Source organism: Canis lupus, chromosome 24 (genome assembly GCF_048164855.1).
Source record: "Canis lupus baileyi chromosome 24, mCanLup2.hap1, whole genome shotgun sequence".
NCBI classification, from domain to species: domain Eukaryota; kingdom Metazoa; phylum Chordata; class Mammalia; order Carnivora; family Canidae; genus Canis; species Canis lupus.
In genome coordinates, this window is record NC_132861.1 from 8,560,425 (window position 1) to 8,584,220 (window position 23,796).

Below are 23,796 nucleotides of genomic sequence, written 5' to 3' on the forward strand. Positions count from 1 at the left end.
TCCCTAAAATCTTCTTCTCACCTTTAGTCAATGGAATAGTGTTCAGTGTGCTTCATAACAAATTTGTATTTATTGCCTAGAGAATCCTGAAGATATTTGATTCTCCCCTTTACTCCTTTACACCCCAAGGAAGGAAATCCTTATTCTAACTCACTCTTGCTTCTCTTCGCAAAAGGCTGTCTTGTCAATGAGAGAGAAAGACAGGAAATGGAACCGTGTAACCATACTGAAGCCTGCAGATTTCTGTGCCGGGGGCCATATTTAGGAAGGAAAGGATTATACATAATCAGAAAAAGCATTTCTCAACACATATCACAACAACACAGGTAATGAAATCCATAGGAGGATAAGATGTGAATGATGTTCAAATATGGCCAACTTATTACAAATTTTTAAAGAGCTAAGTTACTGTTAAAGAAGGATTGATATTGGGAGCTTTTCTTGGGCCTTCCAATTCTGCAGTGGTTGCCAGAGTTTCGTCAGATTGTAGCATATTTGCCAACTCATACTTTTTTAATTTCCTAAGACCCTAACCCCGTAGGGGTCAGCAAGAGTATTTCTCACCTGTTATCTGAGTATTGATTAGTCTAATAATGGTGGTGATTGTTATTTATTCCCAAGATGACAAAGCGAGTGTTCAAAGCAGGATTCTAATGCAGGTTTTCAGAAGTCAAAGGGCATCTGTGCCCATTTTGTCTTACATCACTCTGCCTCTTCCATAAGCTTTATGGAGACACGTGGACCTCAAATCCTTTCCCCAAGGCTGTCACTTGCAGTTAGTTTTAAAAAGAATTCAAAGTTAACTGGAAAAAGTTGATCTTTGTTTTTTTTAAACTCTTGGTGTGACAAAGATAACCCTGTGCACCTAGAATCATTGTCCCCTAGTCATCCTGATGGGCTGATTAGTGAATGGGCTTATAGAGATTTGAAACAGTCATACCTCTAGCTTGTCGGGGACTCCTGTGTGGTGTGCCTTGCCCACTACCATCACTATAAGAAGTCAAGGGCTGCAAGAAGGAGATGCTGTCATAAAGTCTAAATGTAGGTTTCTTTTTTTTTTTTTTAAGATTTTATTTATTTATTCATGAGAGACAGAGAGAAAGAGACACTGGCAGAGGGAGAAGCAGGCTCCATTCAGGGAGCCCGATGCAGGACTCGATCCTCAGTCTCCAGGATCACGCCCTGGGCCGAAGGCAGCGCTAAACCGCTGAGCCACCTGGGCTGCCCTAAATGTAGGTTTCTTCAAGGTAGCTGAGTGACAGGTTCTTTTGGCTTCCCCAGATCTCTAATCAGCCGCTACTGGTGACAATTCTTAACATTTATAGCATCTTTAAGTTCTGTAAGCAGCAGCATACCCTTCAGCTTTTGGTGTTTGTAAGCAGCTTGAACTACTTTTCAAATGTTAAGGTCTGAGAAAATCCAAATGAGTTTTCTAAAGCTTTCTGCTCCTTTATTTTAAAACCCCACTCTATGTTAATGGAAATGTAATCCATATGTTTCATTCCTTTATACTCACATAACAGTGTTTAGGTAGCTTGTGAACTAATTGATATCCAAGTCTTTTGATCTCTTTTATGGTCTCATTTTAAATCATTTCTCTTAGGCACAGGAAGTTCTATTGCTGCCAAGAATAAACTAACTTAAAACACTGAAAAGTTTGAGTTTTGATTAGAAACGCTAATTCCACCAAATTTCAGTGAGTTTTTGTCATGTTAAAACAGGTTTATTCATTCTCAGAGTCAACAGTAGCATCCTGTGATGTGATGTAAACAGGAGATTGGGACTTTAATGCAGAGTGGGATCAAGAATAGGACGTGGGCCATAAAAAAGTTCCTTATTAAAATCTGTGTTCTGTGATAATCAGAAAGTGCAGGATGATACTATCTGATCCTTTTCATGTGTTTTATATCAGAGTCCTTCCTTTTTATTATCACTTGCCTGTAAGGAACAGGCCATCCCACTCTGTCAGGTTTTTTTTTTTTTTTTTTTTTAACATCTCTTGAAAGGAGAGTATATTTAGATGTGATTTATATTAACAATAACAAAAAAAATCTAAGTAAGTACACTGTTAAGATCAGAGAGATGGAAAGCATATCACTTATATCAGGGTTCTTAACCTTCGCTACAAATAGAATCACTAGGAGCCTCTCACAAATATCCGTGCCCTGCCTGCCTCTTAGAGATTCTAATTCAGTTTAGATAAGGCCTGGGGATCAGCATTTTTTTTCCAGACTCCAAAGGTAGTTCCACTGGGTAGCCTGGCCTGAGAACCACTGACTTATAATAACTACTTGCCCAAGTCTGTGTCTAGCATGAGGTCATATTCTAGGCCCCTAAGGAAAGGTTTGCTGAAGTTGAGTTGGAATGAGCTTGTTATTTTACAGGGGGGGAAAAAGGTTTGGGCTTTGTTGTTAGGGCAAGAAAGTTGGATTTGGTTCTGCATATGATAAGAAGCAAAGGATTTTAAGCAGAGGACTGGCACTGCCCTGTTAAATTGCCACCAGAGTAGTCTAGGTGAGAGAGAAACAGTGATAGTGATGGAGATGGAGAGAAAGGGACAGATTTGGAATATGTCTTGAATGGAGAGACAACAGCACTGAGATTGATTGCTGGAGCTAAGGGAGGGATCAAGAACTCTTCAGTTTAGGGGTACCTGGGTGGCTTAGTTGGTTAAGCATCTGCCTTCAGCTCAGGTCAAACCATCTGCTTTCAGCTTAGGTCATGATCCCTGGGTCCTAGGATGGAGCTCTGCATCAGGCTCAGCGCTCAGTGGGGAGTCTGCTTCTTCCTCTCCCTTTCCCTCTACACCCCTCCCCAAATATATAAGTAAATCTTTAAAGAAAGAAAAAGAACTCCTGGGTTTGTAGTGCGATGGGCTGAGACAGTGCCCGCTGGCAAATTTGATTGTTGCAGCTGCAAAAGGAAGGTTTTTTGGGTTTTGTTTTTTTTAGCATAAGACAGATGAGGAGTGAAGAGTTCTCCTTGAGCCAAATTAGACCAAAAATGCTTATCAAACATGCAACAATAAAAGCCAAAGAGGTGGATGGATACACAAGTACAGGTTTGGAAGAAAAATTAAAGCCAGATAAATCCAGAAGTGATTGGCATATAACTACTATAAAGTAAAGCCTTAGGACTTAGAAGGGGTTACTTAGGATAAGGGGCGGGGCCAAGGACAGAATCCTAGGGGACCCTTTATTTAGAGCACACTATTTGAAGTGAACTTTATCCATATAGGTGTGCTAAATTTCTAGGGCATTAGAAAATGAAACGCTGTTTCTGAATTCAGCATTCTTATAGCAGCAGAGTGGTAGCACTATATTGAATAAACTTTTGTGACAGTTATTTGCTTCCAGAACTGTTGATGAATAAAACATAATCATAAAAACATGTCTCACTAATAAAATATACCTTTTTAAAATTTAGAAATGGTATTGCAAAGTAAAAATTAAAAATTTCAAATAATACTTGAAGGAAACACTGCTCAAGTTTGCCCTCATTCACAAAAAAATAAAAAATATGGTTAATTAAATAAAAATATATTGGGCAGCCCCTGTGGCGCAGCGGTTTAGCACCGCCTGCAGCCCAGGGCATGATCCTGGAGACCCTGGATCCAGTCCCATGTCAGGCTCTCTGTATGATGCTTGCTTCTCCCTTTGCCTGTGTCTCTGCCTCTCTCTCTCTCTCTCTCTCTCTGTCTCTGTCTCTATGAATAAATAAATAAAATCTTTTTAAAAAGTATATTTTATAAGTATATTAATATACTTGTATTATATAAGATTATATTTATAAAAATATATTAATATCAATAAAATATTATGTATAAAATATTCCTTAACAGGAATATTTCTATGGTTATTATAACTTGTGGGGGCCCCCATATAATGAGGTAAGAGCTTCCTATTGGAAAGATGACTTCTCCAGCGTCATGATATCCAGAAATAGTCTAATCAAACAAAGTTTAGCTTGTAAGAAAAGTTCTCTATATTGAAGTTTGCAGGATTGCATCCATTTACTCACCTTTCTTTGTCAGTTATGGTTTGTCCATTATAAAGCTGATTGAAGGGAAATTTCTCAGTGAAAAAATAGGTAGTGTCTTGAATTTTTGCAGTTGTAAGGAGAGTAGCTTAAACTTGGCCTAACCTATCTGTAGCATGCTGGCTAACCCTTAGGAGTAACACAATTTCCTTCTGGAATTGGAGCAAGGAAATGATCATGTTCATTAATTGCTGGTGGTTGCTCTGAATAAGACACAGAAGCCCCACTAGTTGGCTGCAATTCCTCGAGAAGACCATGTGTTATAATTTTTGTTCAACGACTTGATCATTTAGAGATGAAGCATATATCTAATGAAGTTAACATACACTCCTTCATTGTGTTTTTTAAATCTTCTGCTGAACAAAACAATTTATAAAGAAAAATTTACTAAAAGACCTTGTAGTTTACTGGGAGATAATCCAACAGTATGTTTCTATTCTGCTCTTTTGCAAGTTTAGTGATGTTGCAAAATGAAAACAAAAGTGGTTTGAAAAGCGTTACGACATTCCTCGGCTTTTTTCAGAATCCTTGAATGTTTAGTCCTAAAACAGCCGAGTTGAAGGACAAACATTTTTGTCATGTTTGTAGTTAGTCAATAAGTATTTATTGAGCCATGAAATAGCATCCTTGTCAAAGCATGTTGGGACTGTAGTGCAGGATATTAATTTAGTACTGTGGTTTTATCCTGGCAAAGCACACGAATTTTATTAGGCTGCTCAAATCACTTAACTCATCTATTTAACCAGAAATAGAGCAAGCTTCCAGAAATTGCAAAAGGACATTATAGAATGTGCCATGACTACACAATACTGTATTTGCAAATCAGCTCTATCAAGCCATTTTGTATTCTCAGAAAGACTATTTCCTTAGTAACATTTTCATCCAAAATGAATTTTTCAGACTCTTACGGTTGTTATTTTGTGTAATACAGCATATTTTACCTCTATTTCATCAGGGCAGACTGTGTTTGGTGAATATTTTTCATTCTCCTTCCTATGTAGGAAAATTAAATGAGTATAAGAGGTAATGGTTGTACAATCCCATGAAAATTAATACATTTACTAGCAATGACATTGAGTTGGGGAGTCTTATCAGATGCTTCTTATTCTCTCTCCATCAGATAAAGTGGAAATATTTCCAGGTTCCTTGAAGAATCTTTGAAAGCATTTTCCATTGAAATTTAATATTTATCGCTAGAATAATGTCCTAAAAGTACAAATATTTAACAGTGTAATTTACACTAATGTGCCACTTCATGGGGATGTATGGATTGTCACAACATCACAAGGAAGGCAAGGCACTGCCTCCCTCCTTTGACTTACAGTGAGTTGCATTCATCCCAGAACTCTTCAAAAACAATGATAGATTGCACCTTCTCCAGCTATGAGGAGTTGTCCCTATGGTCTTGGAAATAAGTTACATCTTTATTTTAGTCCCAAAAAAAGACTTCATAAGCAATAGATGTAAAAGATGAGCCATTGTTAGAATTTAGTAAGTAAAACAAACAAAACAAAACAAAAGCCAAAAAACAAAACCAAAAAACTTTCACATATTTCAATATAGGCTGTTTCATTCTTTCTGGAAAGACAGAGGAGAGGCTTTGTGCTGAGTGTTTGATGTTTTGTTCTTATATCTAAGTCAAGACAATAATGACAAATGAGAAAAGAGCACTCTAAACCCTTTTAGCATAGTGGTAGAAAAGGCATTGCAGCTATTTGAGATGTCCTATGTATAAAATCACAGCTGTATGATGGTGATCAGCATCTGGAAATTAGCATCACCTCAAATTTGCCACAGCTACAGTGCTAGGAGCATAGATCGCCCAGTGTCATAAATGTATGTCATTTTACTTTTGGTGCATAGTGTAGTGGAGGGCATGATTAGTGATATTTGGGCATGATGGAATATTATTGGTGGTTAAGAGCAGCCACCGGAACCCAAGACTACGTGGGTTTGAATCCTGCCTCCACCACTTAAGCAGAAGGTCCTTGGGAAAGATAAGTAATCTCAGTGTTCCTTAGTTTACTCACGTTTTAAAAGGAAGAGAAGCGTAGTACTTACCTCATACGGGTTGTTATGAAGATTAAATGAGTTAATATTTTCAAAGTATTTAGCATAGTGTATGGCCCCTAATAAACATTGTATGAGAGTTTCTATGGATATATATAAACATACACACACACACCCTGGCCTCCACGCAATCAAAAATTCAGGTATAACTTTTGACTCCCCCCCCCAAAACTTTCCTAATAGCCTACTATTGACCAGACTAATAACATAAACAATTAGCACATATGTTGTATGTTATATATGTTTTATACTGTATTCTTACAATAATGTAAGCTAGAGAAAAGAAATATTAATAACAATATTATAAAGAAGAGACAATACAGTTACAATATTGCACTGTATTTTTGGAAAAAAAATCCACATACAAGTGGACTTGCACAATTCAAACTTGTGTTATTAAAGAGTCAACTGTGTGTGTACATGCAAGTGGAGAGCAGTAGAGACATTTCCTGGTAAGGGAGATGCTTTTAGATCCAGCCCTAAACCACCCACCCCCATCATACCTGGATTCATCAGCCTATTCTCATATCTAATGAACCCATTCTAGATCCTACATTTGAGGACTCCCAAGTGCTAAGATATTAGCCTCACTCTCTTTGCTCTGACTGAGACTTAAAAAAAAAAAAATCAAATACTACATATATTGTTAGCTTTGTCTATAGCATCTTGTGTAATCCATTAGTGTTATAGCATAAATCATTCATTATACTAATATTTTGTCTTCTGAAAGAGCATCAGTTAAGGTTTGTTCATTAAAATCACCGTCAGCTTTAGAGCTATGCAACCATGAATTCATTCCCGTGCCCTTGGCCTAAATGGAATTTGATGGAGACCTAATTAAAATGAGAGAAGTTAGACTAGATAATCTCTAAGGACCCATTTAGCTTTAAAGATCAATGAGTCTGTAAAACTAGACCATGCGTCTGAAGGAAACTTGATGCCCTGAGTCTTTCAGTTCCCTTTCTGTGTAGATTTCATAGGGTGTTTTGAGAGATGAGAGGGCAGAAGCCCATAAGCATACCCCAAGGATGCCTGCCAGTGCCATTCTCCGTGTTGGTTTGGTTACAGAGCCTCCATCAACAGCAACAACTTATAATTGGTACTTTCTGTAATTGGAGCTGCCTCTGCCAGAACTGGAGATGGAGCAAGGAAAATGGCCAGCTGGGAGTCCTGGGCCTGCAAACACCTGTAGAATCTCGACAGCCCCTGCGCCATGCTCAGGCAGGGCCCCAGCTCAGAAGGTCTCTGTCCTTGGTTTAATGCTCTTCTATTGCAATTTTGAAATTATTAATAATCACTGAATGGAGGGCCCCCATTTTCATTTTGCACTCTGCTTAACAAATGAGGTAGCTGTTCCTGCATTTCAGGGAAAGCCGGTCTCTTATAGAATCATGCCTTGATTTGTGAGTTCACCTTCATTGGTGATTTGGTGTTGTTTAAGTAAGATAAAAAGAATGCATGAAATCATAGGCTATTAGGTTTGGAAGGGACTAGGAAGCCTTCCCTTGAGCATCTACAATATATAATCCAGGTGCTCTGTGCCCCTTACTCTTGGAGAAGATGATCTCCCAAGAGAAAGTGTGTTTGTTTTATTTTATTCTTTATTGATTCTGACAGCATTATTATGAAATAAAGCAATAACATTACCCCTGGTGTTCACAGAGTTATAATGATTATATTTTGGTTATTACATATATTGAAGGAAATATTTCAATGAGTTTTTCTAAAGTATTGCAGTGCTTAGGTAGAATAAGAAATTGGGACAAATTATACAACTCTTGGTAATCTAGATTTTCAGATCCAAGACTTGTTTTGAAAACTTCTTAATTAAGCTTTTTCTTAATTAAAAATTTATTTGCAATACTCATAATAGATTAATTCATTAAACCACTGCTATTAAAACCATTAAGGCTATTTCCTGTGTAGGTTCATCTAGGGCTACTTACTCATAAAAGGAAATTAGGAGAGATAGTGATAAAGTCTATCATTTATCACCAGGGATTTTCAGCCCATATCTGCTAACGTTTTATTTTGCTGTTACGTCCATTTGTCTCTGTGAAGAACACTAAAGCTGACTAAAGTCTAGTCTCACAATGGTGCACAGGTTAAATCCTTCTTTGCTAATGGGAGCTATACATAGAACTCCCCATTTAATGATGTTTTTTAAAAAGAACATTTTCCTTTGTTTGAAATAAAGCTTATTATTTATGCAAAGTATTTCTGGACAGTTGACTAAAAAAGTGCATTTTCATTTGCTTTTAATCTGCTTCAAGCAAGAATGTATTTGTGTAGTTCTGAGTAGTAAATAAGTAGGCAGATTCTATCCCTCCTCAGTGAACTCAAGGCCATGTTGTAAGAAAGTAGACCTGCCTACTGGCGGGTCCTGCTACTTAGGTGGGCACAGGTGCTATTCCACAAGAAGAATCGAGTGACAGTAGTTTGGTAGGTTCATTCTGTATGTTTAGCTCTAAATGTATGAGAAGTGTGAGAGATATAAACAGCTTTATCAAACAGATAAACAAATTTTACTTTCCTGATAAAAATGTCTATAGGAATAAATTAAACCTCACTAGCACAGTCTCAGAATTCAGAAATTCAAACTATATCACTCTGGACAAGGTCTCCTGTATCATTATGTGAATATAATGATTTACTCGAGTGTCGGTATTTACACCAAAGCCACAACTCTATCCAGGAAAAAGATAGTGTCTTATTCACTGTAGATAGTCCCATTGTAACTGGGATATAGAACGTGCACAGTGAATGTCTGTTGAGTGAATGAATGATAATTAAAGTATTAACAGCAAACCTGCATTGGACCCTTTTGTATGCCAGGTTTTATGCTAAAGACCTCATGCATTTTCTCATTTGATGCCCAGGCTTCAGGGTAGATACCACTAGTGTCACTGTTAGTACACATAGCAGCTTACTTCTTTTTGAACTCATGAATTAGAAAAAGGTGCCTCCTCTGAGAAAATGCAGCCTTAAGGGTATACAGCTAAGTGAGTGAGCCCTGGGCTGAATTTCAACCTACGTGGTCCCCCTTGACTGTGTAGGCACAGCCTACACAATTGTACATGGCAGCCCTGTGTACTAACATTATCCCCAGCTTATGCAAGAGGAAACTATGACTACTACTTGGAGCTATGTAGATTTGTGAGACTGGCACAATTCACATGACTTGTAAGGTTTGTGAGGTCCTGAAGACTCATGAAATCACAGTGTGGCACTTAGGAATGGGTAACTTTTCAGGGGTGTCATAGTGACAGTATGGAATCATTTCCAAAGCCCTACCCAGCATTGCCTCAAGGTTACCATGTGGTGTATTAGATGGGATTAGATGGGAGCTGACTATGGCATCCCGCATCCGAGGGCCCCCATGATAATAAAGGTGATGATTAATAATGATCCTGAATATTTGTGTAAGACTTTGCAGTTAAGTGCTTTTCCATTAAGATAATACAACAGTGGCTTAAATTGTTAGGTTCTCCCAAAAGTCCTTTGAGAAAGGCAGGGTAGATGCTATGATCTCTACTATGTAAACAAGATGAATGAGGATAAGAAAAACGAAGTGACTACCCAAGGTCCCATGGCCAGTGAGGGATCCTACACTAGGGCTCACTCTTCTGGTTACTTTCCTGTTTGTTGCCCCGTGTGAGCTCTGCTCTGTAAGATGTCAGTTGCTGTTAACTAAACCCATGGCTCCCAAACCCGACTGAGCATCAGAACCACTGGAAAAGCTTTTAAAAAACAGCCTCTTGGACTCCTCACCAGATCCATTGAATCAAAATCATCCCTGGGGGAGCAGTATAACAAGTACTTGTGGGTGTGTATGTGTGTGGTAGGGGGGTGAGGGCGAGAGAGCTGATCAGTAGTATTCGTTTTTCACAAGCCTCCTAGGTGATTTTTATTGTTGTTTGTTTACAGTTTGTCCTCTCAACAGTGACTGCAAAGGTCTCTAAACTCTCACGATTATTTTAGGCTCCCTGACTTGTGCTATTCAGTGTCTTCTGGTTTAATACTTTTCTCTCCTGCGTACCTAGATCGTAGCCATTTCCAAGGACTGCTTCAATTCCTTCATGATTTTTTTGCCAGTACCATTCTGGCTATGTCCCATTCCCACCTCCACATGATCCCTCCCTTCCATATCTAAGTATTCCTAAAGGAGGGTGAGGGTGGGAGCCTCGTGAGGGCCTGCTGTGTGTCGGGCCCTTAATTCAGTCTTTTCACACATGTCATCATGTGAACCATCCCAGCAAATGCTGAGGTCATGATTATCATCCCCAATTGAAAGAGGGGAGTAAGTGAAAAAACTTGGCTGAGGCCAGCACGGCTAGGAGAGTGCATTGTCTTGTCTGGCTTCAAGGTTCTGACTTTCTGTTCACTCTGCTGAGTGAGTGCTTCAGTCCTCAGAAACCAGAAAGCTTTCTTTTGTACTCTATTTGAGAAACTTGGTCTTACATTTAAAATAAAAAGTCAAAAAACAAAAAACAAAAGTCAAAAAAATAAAATAAAATAAAATAAAAAGTCTTTTGGGCAGCCCGGGTGACTCAGCGGTTTAGCGCCTGCCTTCATCCCAGGGCATGACCCTGGAGACCCTGGATCGAGTCCCATGTCCGGCTCCCTGCATGGAGCCTGCTTCTCCCTCTGCCTGTGCCTCTGCCTCTCTGTCTCCTCTCTGTGTATTCTCATGAATAAATAATAAAATCTTTTAAGGGCAGCCTGGATGGCTCAGTGGTTTAGCGCCACCTTCAGCCCAGGCATGACCCTGAAGGTCCCGGGATCGAGTCCCACATCAGGCTCCCTGCATGGAGCCTGCTTCTCCCTCTGCCTGTGTCTCTGCCTCTCTCTCTCTCTGTGTCTCTCATGAATAAATAAACAAAATATTTTTTAAAAAATAAAATAAAATCTTTTTTTTTTTAAAAAGTCTTTTACCTCATACTGTATAATCCACATAGTAAAATAATCTAGCTGTTGAAAAAATAAAAGAATGAGCGCCTTTTCTTCTTTTGTGAAATCACTTCCTAGCGAGCTTCGGAAAGTTGAACTTGTATTGATCAAGACATGATGTTGAAATTCCAGCCAACATTCTATCCTCTTCTTTCTTTTAATTCAAAAACTCATGAAATGTTAGAGCATATGGAAGCCTTGTAGATTATCTTGTCCAGGCCATTCATTTTACAAGCGTTGATTGAACATCAGATTCAGTTAACTTGCTCCAGGTCACACGTCTCATTGGTGATAAATTTGAGATTAGAGTCCAGCTCCAGGTCATACCAAGGGACTTTAGGGATTATAGTGAATTCATAAGCAAGGTGCCCATTTTTGAAATTAGTCTAGAGTGCAAATTTCTTGAGGGGAAAAAATGGTACTTTGCCCTCAAGAGCAAAGCTTCTCCCATGAGAGATGCTTATAAGTGTTTGTTGGAGCAGCCTGGCTCACAGCCTGACTGACTGAACATCATTTAAGGAATCTGATTGCTCCTGCCTACATGCTAAGTTCACCTCTGGTGTCCTCACATCCTGCAATATAACCTTTCCCTGTCCTCCAGCCTCCTTCCAAGGGGCATTTGGAAATTTTATAGCTAAAGGAAAGTAATACTACTGTTGTCACATGTTGGCTGAGGAAGGTGGAGAAAGTATAGTTGAAATTTAAATAATGATTTTTTTAAATCTATTTAAGATGGAAATGTTCCCTTTTGGCCATTAAAAAAAAAATACAGAGCTAGAGAAAAAAATGAGTTTCTTTCAATTCCCGTAAATCATACAATTCTTTTTCCACAGTGACTCAAGTTCTCCTTCACTTAACTTATTCAACAAATATTCATTAGGTCCCTGTCATGCCGAACACTGTCCCAGCTCCTGGGGATTCAGTAGTAAACAAAAGACAAAATCAATACCCCCACTGAGCTTCCATTTGAGTGGGAGGAGACAGATTATAATGAACAAATATATAATGTGTATTATAAATAATACAGTATGAAGAAAAACAATAAGAAGGAGAATCAAAAGGAGTGCTATTTTGGATGAGATGGTCCCAGAAGATCTCTTTGAGGAGGAGGAAATTGGAACAGAGACAGTAAAACATTTGGGGCAAAGAGTGTTCTAGGTGGAAGGAATAGGAGGTGAATCAGTCCTGAAGCAGGAGCACACAGATGTGTTTGAGGAAAGGCAAGAATGCTGGTGGGGCTTGGGGTCCAGTGATTGAGTGGAAGAATGGCAGGAAGAGGGGTTGACAGATAGCCAGGTCTTCTGCAGCCTTTTGGCCTGGGAAGGAGTCCTGATATGATCTTGGGTATTGCTCTGTACAGCTATCTAGTTTATCATGTAAAACTTGAAAAGAAAAGATGATAGAGGCCAGGAGTGGAAGCAAAAAGACATTTTAGAGGTCTCCCATAAATACCAAACCTAGCTAATATCTCAGTTATAAAAAAAATAGTTAGTTGCTAGTCACATGTGGACCTATTTCTTAATTAAAAGAAAGGGGAGAATAACCTCTGGCCCTCAATGTTTTTTTTTACCCAAATGGAAAGAATTAGATTCACTCATTCATTCAGAAACATTTATTTAATGAATATCATTTTCTAGATGTTCTGCTCTGCTATGACCCGAGCATAAAAAGGTGAAAAAGACACTAAGCCTTACCCTCAAGGACTTAGAGACAAATGCAGCAGCAGCAGAGTACACGAGATGTAGAGAGAAATCAGAGAATGGAGTGTGAACTTGGCCTGGCTTTGTAGAGCAAAGGACATGACCCTTGAGTTGGGTATTCAAGGAGAGAGATTACACTCTAAGGGGAGAATTAGGCAAGCACATGCAAAGAAACAAGGAGGCATGAAGCTGCATGAATAGTTTTTTAGATGTTGACGGATGGGACCTTGGGTTAAGAAGGAGAGCAAGGGAAGAAAACTGGAGAGGTGGGCAGAAGCCAGAGGCTGAGCCTGTAGATTTCATCCGTGACTTACAATGCTGCATCAAGTAGTCTGTACATTCGTTTCTAGCTCTAGAACTTTATCATCACACAAATCTATTTTCCTTCCTCTGTAAATGTTTGAGGTAAGCGCCACCAGCCCCTGTTTATTTTTATATTTATCTTTTACAGTTACCTTGCTCTACAACTGTAAAGAATAACTATTAGAGCCTCTTTTCTTGCATAGGTGTTTCACAGAACCCAAGGTCCTGTGACTTTTAATGATGCCATTAGTTAGATTAGCAGAACTGACAGGAGTTCCTGTGAATTCCCAGCTTCCTGTCTTGTTTCTTGGGGCTTCTTTCATTCCACATCTTGGTGCAGTTGCTTGGATATGCGAGTTTAAAGTTAAAGCAAGTGTCCAATATACATGTGGTATCTTACAGAGACTTGGTAGTCTATAATTTTCACAGTACAATTAATATGACTACTTGATCAATTTCTCAGAGGATTTTGGGCTTCTTGGTTACTTTAAAAGGACGTTCTTGAGAAAGAGATCTGAAGTGGAACTCGAAGGCTGTATTTACTCATTTATAAGCATTTCTTGATTCCCTGCTTTAGGCAAGATTGTATACCAGGTATTGGGGACACAAAATGAATAAGATAAAATTCTTTCTTTCAAGGAACTTGCAACTATTAATGACTTCTTATAATTCTTATAAGAAATATTACAAACTTTTTGACTTAAATATATATACAGAGTGGTTTTATGTCAATGATTAAAAAGGTTTTATAAAATTTCATTTAAAATAGTTGAGTTCTTTGATGATGTATATGCTCAGCCTCTCCTGGAAAGCTGAACTTATTTATCTAGCACACTGACTAGAGGCAAGGAGGAGAGAAAAAAAAGCCAGAAGAAAAGTATTAATTCATGATGCACAACTTGAGAATCTCCAGTGAACAGCTGCATTGTGACACTCACCCTTTTTGTTCACATGGAATTGCTCTCTGGAATCCTCAGATATCCTTGGTTGCCTGAGGGCTCTTCAAATGTCACCAGGGCAACGACAAAGTAACACACATGAAGCAGCTCCTCTGTGGCATTATGAAAAGCATTGAATTAAATTATTGCATACCAAATCATCTGCATATGAAAGGCAGTGAACTGTTGGAGAACCCAACTGGAAACAATGCTCAGTTTGATTATTACCTCCACTGATCACTTAAATTGTACCCCCTTAGAAATCTTGTTGTGACCAGAGTCCCCTTTTCAGAATGTGGGAAATATTAATACTGTACTTATGGCCTCAAGGGGATTGTGAGCTAAATTAGGGAGATTATTGAGATGGTCATAGAAAAGCTCTTCTCACCCTTTCTTGGTCTGCCTTTCAAAAAGATTAAGGAATTTCCCACTCTGGATGAAACTGTTGCTTTCCACCAAGGAGATCCTGGCAAAACACATTAACAGCTATACTGATTGAGTCTTATCATGTGCCAGAGACTGTGCTCAGCACTTCACGTGCATAATTTTTATTTCATCCTAAAGACCTGTACGTAGGGTCAGTATCGTTAAATTCCTCATTTTATAATGGAGATATTTAGACTCTAAAATTTATGTGTTTCTTGGCCCAGGTTCACAAGGCTAGGAGTATTCTGAAGCAAAGAATTAGGACCAGGTGATCAGTCTCAGGAGCCTTCAAACCTCTGTACATATTAGGGTAGAGGGAACTGTATATTCCATCACATCCTCTGTCACCATTATACTTGGCTACTGCGAAATCTAGAAAGAATTCTTTATAGTAGGAAAAACATTTTCTATAGACTAAGTATATTCATTCAAGAAAGTCTGTGGAGAGACAGTGTATGAAAAATAAACTTGATGTTTTAGGGTCAGTTAAACCAAAATAAGACAGATTTTGGAAAATGTACTGAAAGATTTGTATCCAAATGATCCTGCCACTCACTAGTGGCCCACCCGCCCTTAGCCCCAAGCTTTTCTTGGAAATTGCTAGCTTCTGAACCACATAGGAAGAAAATGAGTCTCATTTCTGTTTAGTTGGATTTCAGTGTTTGATCCCCACAGAAAACCAATCACTTGCTTTTCACCTGAATTGTCTGTGAAAGGCTTAACTATTTTAAAGCACAAGTCCATTCCCACAATGCAAGGAATTAGCCCCACTAACATGTTCCTCTCCTCCTTTTACATTTTATTTATTTATTTATAATTATAAAAACAGCATGTTGATTATAGAACTAACATGTTGATTATAAAAAGCACCCAAAGATAATCACTACATGCTTCTAAAGTGTACTCAAAAGAGCATTTTGAAAATATTTCAAGCAAGCCAGCCAGCATTTTTAAAAATAAATGTGCTCTCCCAAGAGAATTCTTTTAATGGAGACAGCAGATACGTGGTTCTTATAGGCGTTTTTCGAATGGTAACATTGCTTTATAATCAAATAACTAATGTGCTGTTCTAAGATTGAAGCACGATTTGTGGATAAATATACACTTATTTCTTAGCTGCACCTTTTTTTTCAAAAACAATTATAATAGCTACAACTTTCTGAGTGCTAACCACATTCCAGGCACACAAGTTACTGTATTTAACACTTATAACAGGTCTAGCAAGTCAGGGTTAGAGTCATTTTTCATGCAGTACAACTAAAGCTCACGGAGGCTTGTGAATTAAGCAGAGTCTGATGGGTAAGGCTGTCTTCCTTGAAGACTCGTGTGATCACCCATGAAGCATCCAGGGCAGAAGAGAAGCACAGTTATTTCTGCCTAGAGGGAGACTAAACATACAAATTAAGTTATTAACATCACCACTTATGAGTTAATGGACTACTGGAACTGAGATGAGACACATTCTTCAAATACTAAGAGAACCTGTATGAAAGCATCTAGACAGTCACTTAATTCATTCAACTTTTAGAACAGAAGAATCATCTGAGGGGCTTTTCAGTTTACATAATCTGGGATCCACCAGTTTAGAAAGTCAAGTTAAACAGAGAAACGCCCAGGAACCTGCATGTATAAGATGTTTTCCAGAGAATTGTGAGGCTATAGGTCCAGGGGACCCTCTTCAAAAACCACCACTTCATCAGATAGCAGATGTTCTCAACATGGCTTCCTTTCCTTTACCTAAATGCCTGAGTACATACAGAAAGAAAACCAAAGACATTGGTATAAAGCCAGAGCCCAGGTCATAGGGTATTGTGTCTGGTTTACATCACATTACCGGAACACGCCAAAATGAAATTTCATCTCAAATTCAGCCTCTCACCTTGATGGCCTCTTTGTAAGACTTGGTGTAAGTGGTGTTTGAGTGAATGAAGAAAGTTCTCATTGAAGCTCTGGTTTGATAAATCTCAGGATTTTTATGGCATAGGGACAGCTAAAGTAATACCAGGTGGGGATGTGGGGGATTTCCTGTTTGTTTTACCTATTAAAGATGATTTTATACATCCTGTGATTTTTACAGTTGTGAAAGGAAGTTCTTATATTTAACTCTATTGAAATGTAGCACTTGTGTTTTTAAAGGAGGGGAAGATGGGGATAAATCTCCCTTGCACTTTTCATGAGTTAATGAATTATGTTCTTGCAGCTTCACTTTTCTGTTGTCTAGAACAAAACAGAGTTAGGCTTTATAGGACTGATGATGAATTTCTAAGATTTATAAATTGTGTGTCAGACAGTTCAAGAGGTGGGGTATGCATTTTGGGGGGGGCTTTTTTTTACCCCCTCTTTTCCTGTTCTTTGGGCCTACAACATTTGGATAGTTTAATCCAACCCATAACAGCATAGGCAAGAGAAGGGATTACAATTAAAATTCCTTTAAGTGCCTCACATAAAAAAAAGCGTTGTGAAAAAAAGGACTCAATATACCAAGACTTTATATTAATTTTTATTTTCTTTCCTCTCTATAGAGTAATCAGGAGGTAGCTATGGGCATCAATTGTCCGTAGATGACAGCAAAAAAGAGTGTCTGGGAAAGGTTCTCATCTTGTTTTTTTCTGGACCTCGTGAGACCTGACATGTCAGCCAATTAGGGTTGGATGAAGGTTAGAGATAAAAGTTAAGTTGGACCTTCACTATTCAGTCTCGATAGGAAATAGTACTGGTTGCTCTAAAAACACAGCTGTGCTCATGATGTTTTCAGAGAAGATAACAGGTGGCCAATAATATCAAGCAACCTAATGACAAGCTTTTCTAATGTGTAGGTTTAGAATCCTTTTAGTTTACTTTTTAAAAAGAGGAAGAAATATATATGGTATACCATACATACTTTAGATCTACAAGGAAGTAAAAAATTAGTGTTAGCAAAACAGACCCTGTGCCAGTAGGAATGAAATTTATTGCATAGATTGGAGAAGCAGCACCCAATTTCAGAAGGTAGGGCTTTAGGGATAGTCTCAACGTTGATATCGATCAATATTTAATCGTCAGTCTGCATGTAGTATCACGTTCAAAGTACTCAAAAGACACATAAAACCCTTTTATTTTTTTAGATGATTTATTTATTTGAGAGAAAGAGAGAGAGAGCAGGAGAAGGGGCAGAGGGAGAGGAAGAAGGAAAGAAAAAATCCCAAGCAAACTCCCCGTTAAACATGGAGCCCAATGCTGGGCTCAATGCCATGACCCTGACTGAGATCATGACCTGAGCTGAAATCAAGAATTGGATGCTCACTCAGCTGACCCACCCAGGCGCCCAACACATACAACCTTTTTAGATTTTAAAAGTTGAGGATTTAAAAAAAAATTTAGATAATCCAAATATGTTAATCCGCCAAAGCCATACAAATTACCAAATCACATGTAATATCTCTTCATTAACATTGAGTAAAAAATAGCAAGCCATGAGGTCAGTGGGGGATAGGAAGGAAGGTGATGAAACACCAAATACCTCTTTCCCAGAATAATTTACATGAGTATTTTCAAGATGTTTCTGTGAACAAGTTGTGAAGGATTTAAAAAAAAAAAGAGAAAAGCAGTTTTGATGACTGGATTTTGGAGCTTCCAAAATCCACTTCAATTCTCTGTTCAACATCTACCTTTGGTTCTGTGATTGATATACCTGGCTCATTAAAGATGAACATTTTCAAAATCTATGTAGAATTTTAAATTCTGGGATGAAATAAACCTGGTTTCTAAGTCAGGTATCAGCCCTCACCCTTGGCATAAGGAGCTTTTGTTATGCAGGTCTTGAGGAATGCCCCAGCTGGGGAAATGCCAGTTAATAGATTCAGACAGATGGATTTTGATGAGAGTCTGCACTGTTCACACCCCTTTAGCAAATGTTTTCAAATATTCTCAAGTAACACACTTAACTTGAAAACAAATATGGATTTGCTTACTTTAGAGTCAATAGTAATTATTATCATTAGTAGTATATAAAAATATCTGTTCTGTTTGTGCATATTAGAGTGTTAAATTCATATGTCACATTATATCTCTAGACTTGTAGCTGCCTTGTACATACAGAAAAAAATTCACTTTGAATTTAAAACAGGTTTTGGCAGAAAATTATTTCAGCTGTTGTGAAATATAGCACTTTTTTTTTTTTTAACTTCCCTCCCCCATAAAGTCAGAGGGATAGTCAGCTGTGGAAATAGCCTTACGAAATTCCCAAGAGGAATGCAATTTTTTTTTCTCTCAGTGGAGACTGTGTAACCAGACTAAAAGGGAATGGCATTGGAATAAAAATCAGACTGGCCCAAAGCAAGGGAGCATTTCTTACAGGGGTCATTTTAGGGAGTCCAGTGCTCTCTTCTTGAGCGTGGGGTATAGCTCTGGCCATATGTGTTGCCAAACCCATTCTTCCCTGGCATTAACTTAATTAAAGTCTGGACAACCAAATTTAAGGAAAATGGGAAAGCAGGAGATTGGAGATACTGCTTTGATGTGTAAATGTATCCATTATATTGAATGCTCTTTTGGGCAAGGCGCTTTGACGGGTTTGTGGAGGTAGATCTCATAAAACTAGCAGTCCAGGGCTGTGGATTGACCTTATACAACAAACTGCAAATGTAATTATTTAATTACAGTGTGAAAAAGTGCTATGTAGGAGAAGGAAGGGTGCTGCAGAAGTGCAGCAAGGGGACTAAGCATTTGGAAGGTTGGAGAATGCTTCATTGAAGAATAGCATTTGAGCTAACTTCTAGAGCATAGTATCTAGTATAAGTTACTTAGAAGAAAAGCTTAGAAAAAGGCATGTAAGCCAGTGGGAACAGCCTATGTGAAGGCTCAGGATCAGGAAAGTATTGGTGTGGTTGGAGTGAAGAGAGTCCGTGAGGGAACCAGGCTGGTGGGTGCCACTAACACAGCATTGCACATTCCGGGGGGGCGGGGGGGAGCAGGCGGTGCTTTTCTCATTATATTGTGTGGTACCCACCATGGTGGTACCCCATTTTCTAGCTGGAAGAAAAAATGTTGGGACTTCAAATTTACTCACTATGTTTTAGTTCTTGCCGCCTGTGTTTTTATCTTCTCCATCTCTAAGTTTCTAAAAAAAAAGGGGGGGGGGAGGTTGTGTGTGTATGTGTTTCCTAAGAAAATCATAATTCTGTTCATAATTGGCAGTTTTAACTAATGTAATGTCAGCAGTGGCCTTGTGTATCTTTAAAAAATGGAATATTAGTTCAAATTAGTAGATATGTGACCTAAATTATCATAGCATATTTAAAAGCTAAATATGACAGTTTTTTGTTTTTAACTTCGGGAGGGCCTGACTTAGAAAAGAGGAAAATAAATGAACTCCTCCGTACCAAAAGAGAAGGCTTTTAGATCCTATTTCAGAATAACTGAATAACGTTTCTGCAGCTTTTATGTCACATCTGTGTGTGCAACAGCTGTTAGATCATTGCTATAACTTTAGCATTTGCTCAGATTTTAAGACGTTCAACATTTTTGTGTGCAGATGTAAGTTTCAAAGCTATATTTGAAGAAAACATGCCTTTCCAAGTTGCAAAATATATTTTCTGCTTCATTTATTAGGAGAGGAAAAAATATGAGATACATTCTCTAATGCACTTCTGGTGGTTTAACTTCTCAGAGCAATTATGTGGCAAACAGCATAAACAAGAGAGGCTGGGCTCCTTTCACCTACAGGTCAAGATTTTACCAATTGCATTGTTTAGAAGACTCGTGTTCCTAAGACTTTGGGCTATTTGTGTGTTGTGTACTTTATAAGTAAATATAAGCCATTCTTGCTGATTGTCATCCTCAGACTTGAAAAGTCATATAACTAAAGATATTAGATACAATGGTGAGTAGTAATGTAAAGTTATCATAAATGAAATCGATTTTGAAGTGAGATATAGTGTTTGTAAGGCAGTTGCACACATGCTAATCTCAATGCTATGATTAATGAGCAGTGTGTTGATAGTATCTGCTGAACACCTACTTTATTCAGAACATTCTTTCATGCACAGGTCATAGCAGAATCAAAAAAAGAGCGGGGAGGGGGGGAGAGAAAGAACACAGTCTCTTCTGTATAATTAAGCAAAAGTCTAGCCTGATATACAAAATACATGTCTCTGATGATACTTAAAAAAAATTTAACAGAGGTAACAATGCTTTAGAAAACTGAATATACAAGTACTGAAAATATAGAGGAAAAAAATAAATTCCTATCAGCAAGAGTCACTTGTTGAAAGCCTCTGGAAAGAGAGGGTTGGCTGGAGAGGAAGTTAAGTGATAAGAACTGATGCTCACTCATCCTGAGGTCTAGATAGTAGGAGAGCCTCGGGTATTGTCTGCTACTGTTTCCCAGCTGTGTGGCTTTAGGCCAGATACTTCACCACTTGAACTCAGTTTTCTCATCTGTAAAATAGGACTAATAATCATGTATGTTTGAATAAAATATGTAAGAGAATGGTGATGGCAACAAAGTACTTACAATGGCAGTTTTTATTTTTTAATTATCTTTATTCATTAATAGAACTAATAGAAATCAGGGTTATTAGGTATAGAGAATGCCACATACAGAAGTATAGAGGAAGGAACAAGCCTGCCTAGTAGTCAGTTGGTTTTAAACAATAGAAATGTTACTTCTAGCAAATAAAATAGATTAAAAATTATTTACGTGTACAGTATTTAATGGTCTCCCTAAAGTTGATTGTGTGGCTTTTAAATGTCCTTAAAAATCTTGAAATTATTACAGCCTTTGGCTACTTCTACTTCCCATACATTCGGAATTAGAAACATGACTAGTTCATGACTAACCTTTAGCAGTAGGTTTATAATGGAAGAATGAGTGTGTGTGCACTCACATGAACAATGGAGGGTGTCACAGCTTTTACTGAAAATTTGTGAGTCCAGCTTTCCATCTAGATTAGTACACATAAAAAGTTGATCTTTTTATCATCTAAAAAAGTATCTATGAGTAGAAAAGTGACTTTGAGAAACATATATAGAGTATTTAGTATAGTGTACTTTGGGAATTTCCAGGTTCTGAAAAAATTATATAAGTTGACCTAGGAGAAGGACGTAAAACTTAGGGTAATATTCAGAGGGATGTCATTTTCTCACATTGGTTAGCTAATCCTTACATGCACTACTCTAAGAGACCCTGCAGTGCCCTGATCCCAGCACACTCAGGACCATGAAATCCTGGTGTATGGCCTCTATAGCGGGAGGGGTTGGGAGAAGGGGTGGGGGTGGAGAGCCCCAGAACAAGAGCTCCTGGCCCAAGTCACTCAGAGCTGTTTTCTCATGTAAAGTGAGTATCTTTACTTTTTTGTAAGCACTGAAAGAAGTAACATTTGGGAAAAAAATCACTAAATACACCCCTTTCTACAGTCGGGGTATTCAACAATTGCTCTTTAATTCTAGAGGTAGCCAAAGGCTGTAATCACCGGATTTTGTTTTAAACACCTATTAGTATGCTCCATGATTACTGCTTACTAAGTACAAAATCATCTAGTATTCAGTGTTACAGAGGAGTAAACTGAGGCAGAATGGGGTGGCCTAACTTGTCTAAAGTCAAGCACTTAGCAGGTGGCTGAGCAGGGCTTTTGGCTTGGGCAGTCAGGTCCCTCCAAGGTGTGCTCTCACCCATCAGACAACAGAGTCTCATCTTTAGGGGAAGTATGGTAAGGAGCATATAAGTATATATCTTCTCCTTGTTGTGGTTTTGTACAAATATTAAGTTTTTGTACAGATTCACAAACTTTGAGCTGTGGAACTGAAGGCGATTTTAAAAATCATCCGTGAGTCCAACTCCTTAGTTTGTAAGTCCTCACCAAAGACCAGAGAAGGTGAATGACAGTGATCCTGGTAGCAGGAATGTGGCAGGTATCCAGGCCTCTTGGTGCAATACACTTTCCATTCATTGTGTGCATTCCAGCTTCTCAGAAGATAATTTAATTATTGTGAAAATCACATTCTTTTAAAAAAAATTTTTTTGAGATAGAAGTCACATAAAATTCACTTATATAAGGTGTATATTTCGGGATCCCTGGGTGGCGCAGCGGTTTGACGCCTGCCTTTGGCCCAGGGCGCGATCCTGGAGGCACGGGCTCGAATCCCACGTCGGGCTCCCGGTGCATGGAGCCTGCTTCTCCCTCTGCCTGTGTCTCTGCCTCTCTCTCTCTCTCTCTCTCTCTCTCTGTGCCTATCATAAATAAATAAAAATTAAAAGAATGTTTAAAATATAAGGTGTATATTTCAGTAGCTTCTAGTATTTTCCTAAAGTTGTACAACCAACACTGCTATCTAATTCTAGGACATTTCTGTCACCTCAAAATGCTTATTAGATGTCGCACTCTGTTTCTCCTCCCAGCCCTTGACAACACTAAGCTACTTTCTGTCTCTATGAATTTGTTATGGACATTTCATGTAAACAGAATCATATGATTGATGCCTTTGTGTCTGGCTTCTTTCACTTAACACAGTGTTTTCAAGGTTTATCTGTGTTGTAGCATGCATTAGTATGTCATTCCTTTTTATGACTGAATAATATTCCCTGGTACTTATATACCACATTTTGTTTATCTGCTCATCTGTTGATGGATATTTGGGTTGTCTCCACTTTTCAGCTATTAGGAATACTGTTTTTATGAGCATTCATGTACATGTTTTTGTGTGAAAGTATATTTTCAACTTTCTTGGAATATATATCTATGGGTGGAATTGCTAGGTGATGTGGTACCTCTTGTGTGTTACTTTTTGAGGAACTGTCCAACTGTTTTCCAAAATGACTACACATTTTCCCTTCTGGATTCAAATTTCTCTACATCCTAGTCAACACTTTTTATTGTCCAACTTTTTTATTATACTCATCCTGTAGGATATGAAATGGTGTCTTATGATTTTGGTTTACATATCCCAAATGAGTAATGATATGAGAATTTTTTCATGTGCATTTGTATATAGTCTTTGGATGAATATATTTTCAAATCTTCTGCTCATTATTACATTGACTTATCTTTTTATCGTTTTGTTGTAAGATTTCTTTATATTTCTGGATACTAGATTCTTGTCAGATATATAATTTGCAAATATTTTCTCCCATTCTCTGGATTATCTTTTTACTTTCTTGTATTCTTTAAAGCACAGGTTTTTATTTTTAATGAAGTCCAGTGTGTTCTTTCCTTTGATTATATGTTGCTTTAGATATAATTTCTTTTTTTTTAAGATTTATTTATTTATTTATGATAGACACAGAGAGAGAGAGAGAGAGAGAGAGAGAGGCAGAGACACAGGCAGAGGGAGAAGCAGGCTCCATGCCGGGAGCCCAATGCAGGACTCGATCCCGGGACTCCAGGATTGCGCCC

The 23,796-nt window shown here is 38.2% G+C and overlaps 1 protein-coding gene across 18 annotated transcripts in view; it reads left to right on the top strand.

Moving 5' to 3' along the window:
* Positions 1-23,796, top strand: part of STARD13 (StAR related lipid transfer domain containing 13) — a 513,518-nt gene that overhangs the window by 284,249 nt on the left and 205,473 nt on the right. Inside the window, exon 1 of one of the 18 annotated variants that reach the window (XM_072795494.1) lies at positions 236-326. The exons of the other annotated variants lie outside the window; for them this stretch is intronic. The gene's annotated coding sequence lies outside the window, so the exon portion shown is untranslated. Of the gene's footprint in view, positions 1-235; positions 327-23,796 lie in introns of those variants that run through there. 18 annotated transcript variants of the gene reach the window in all.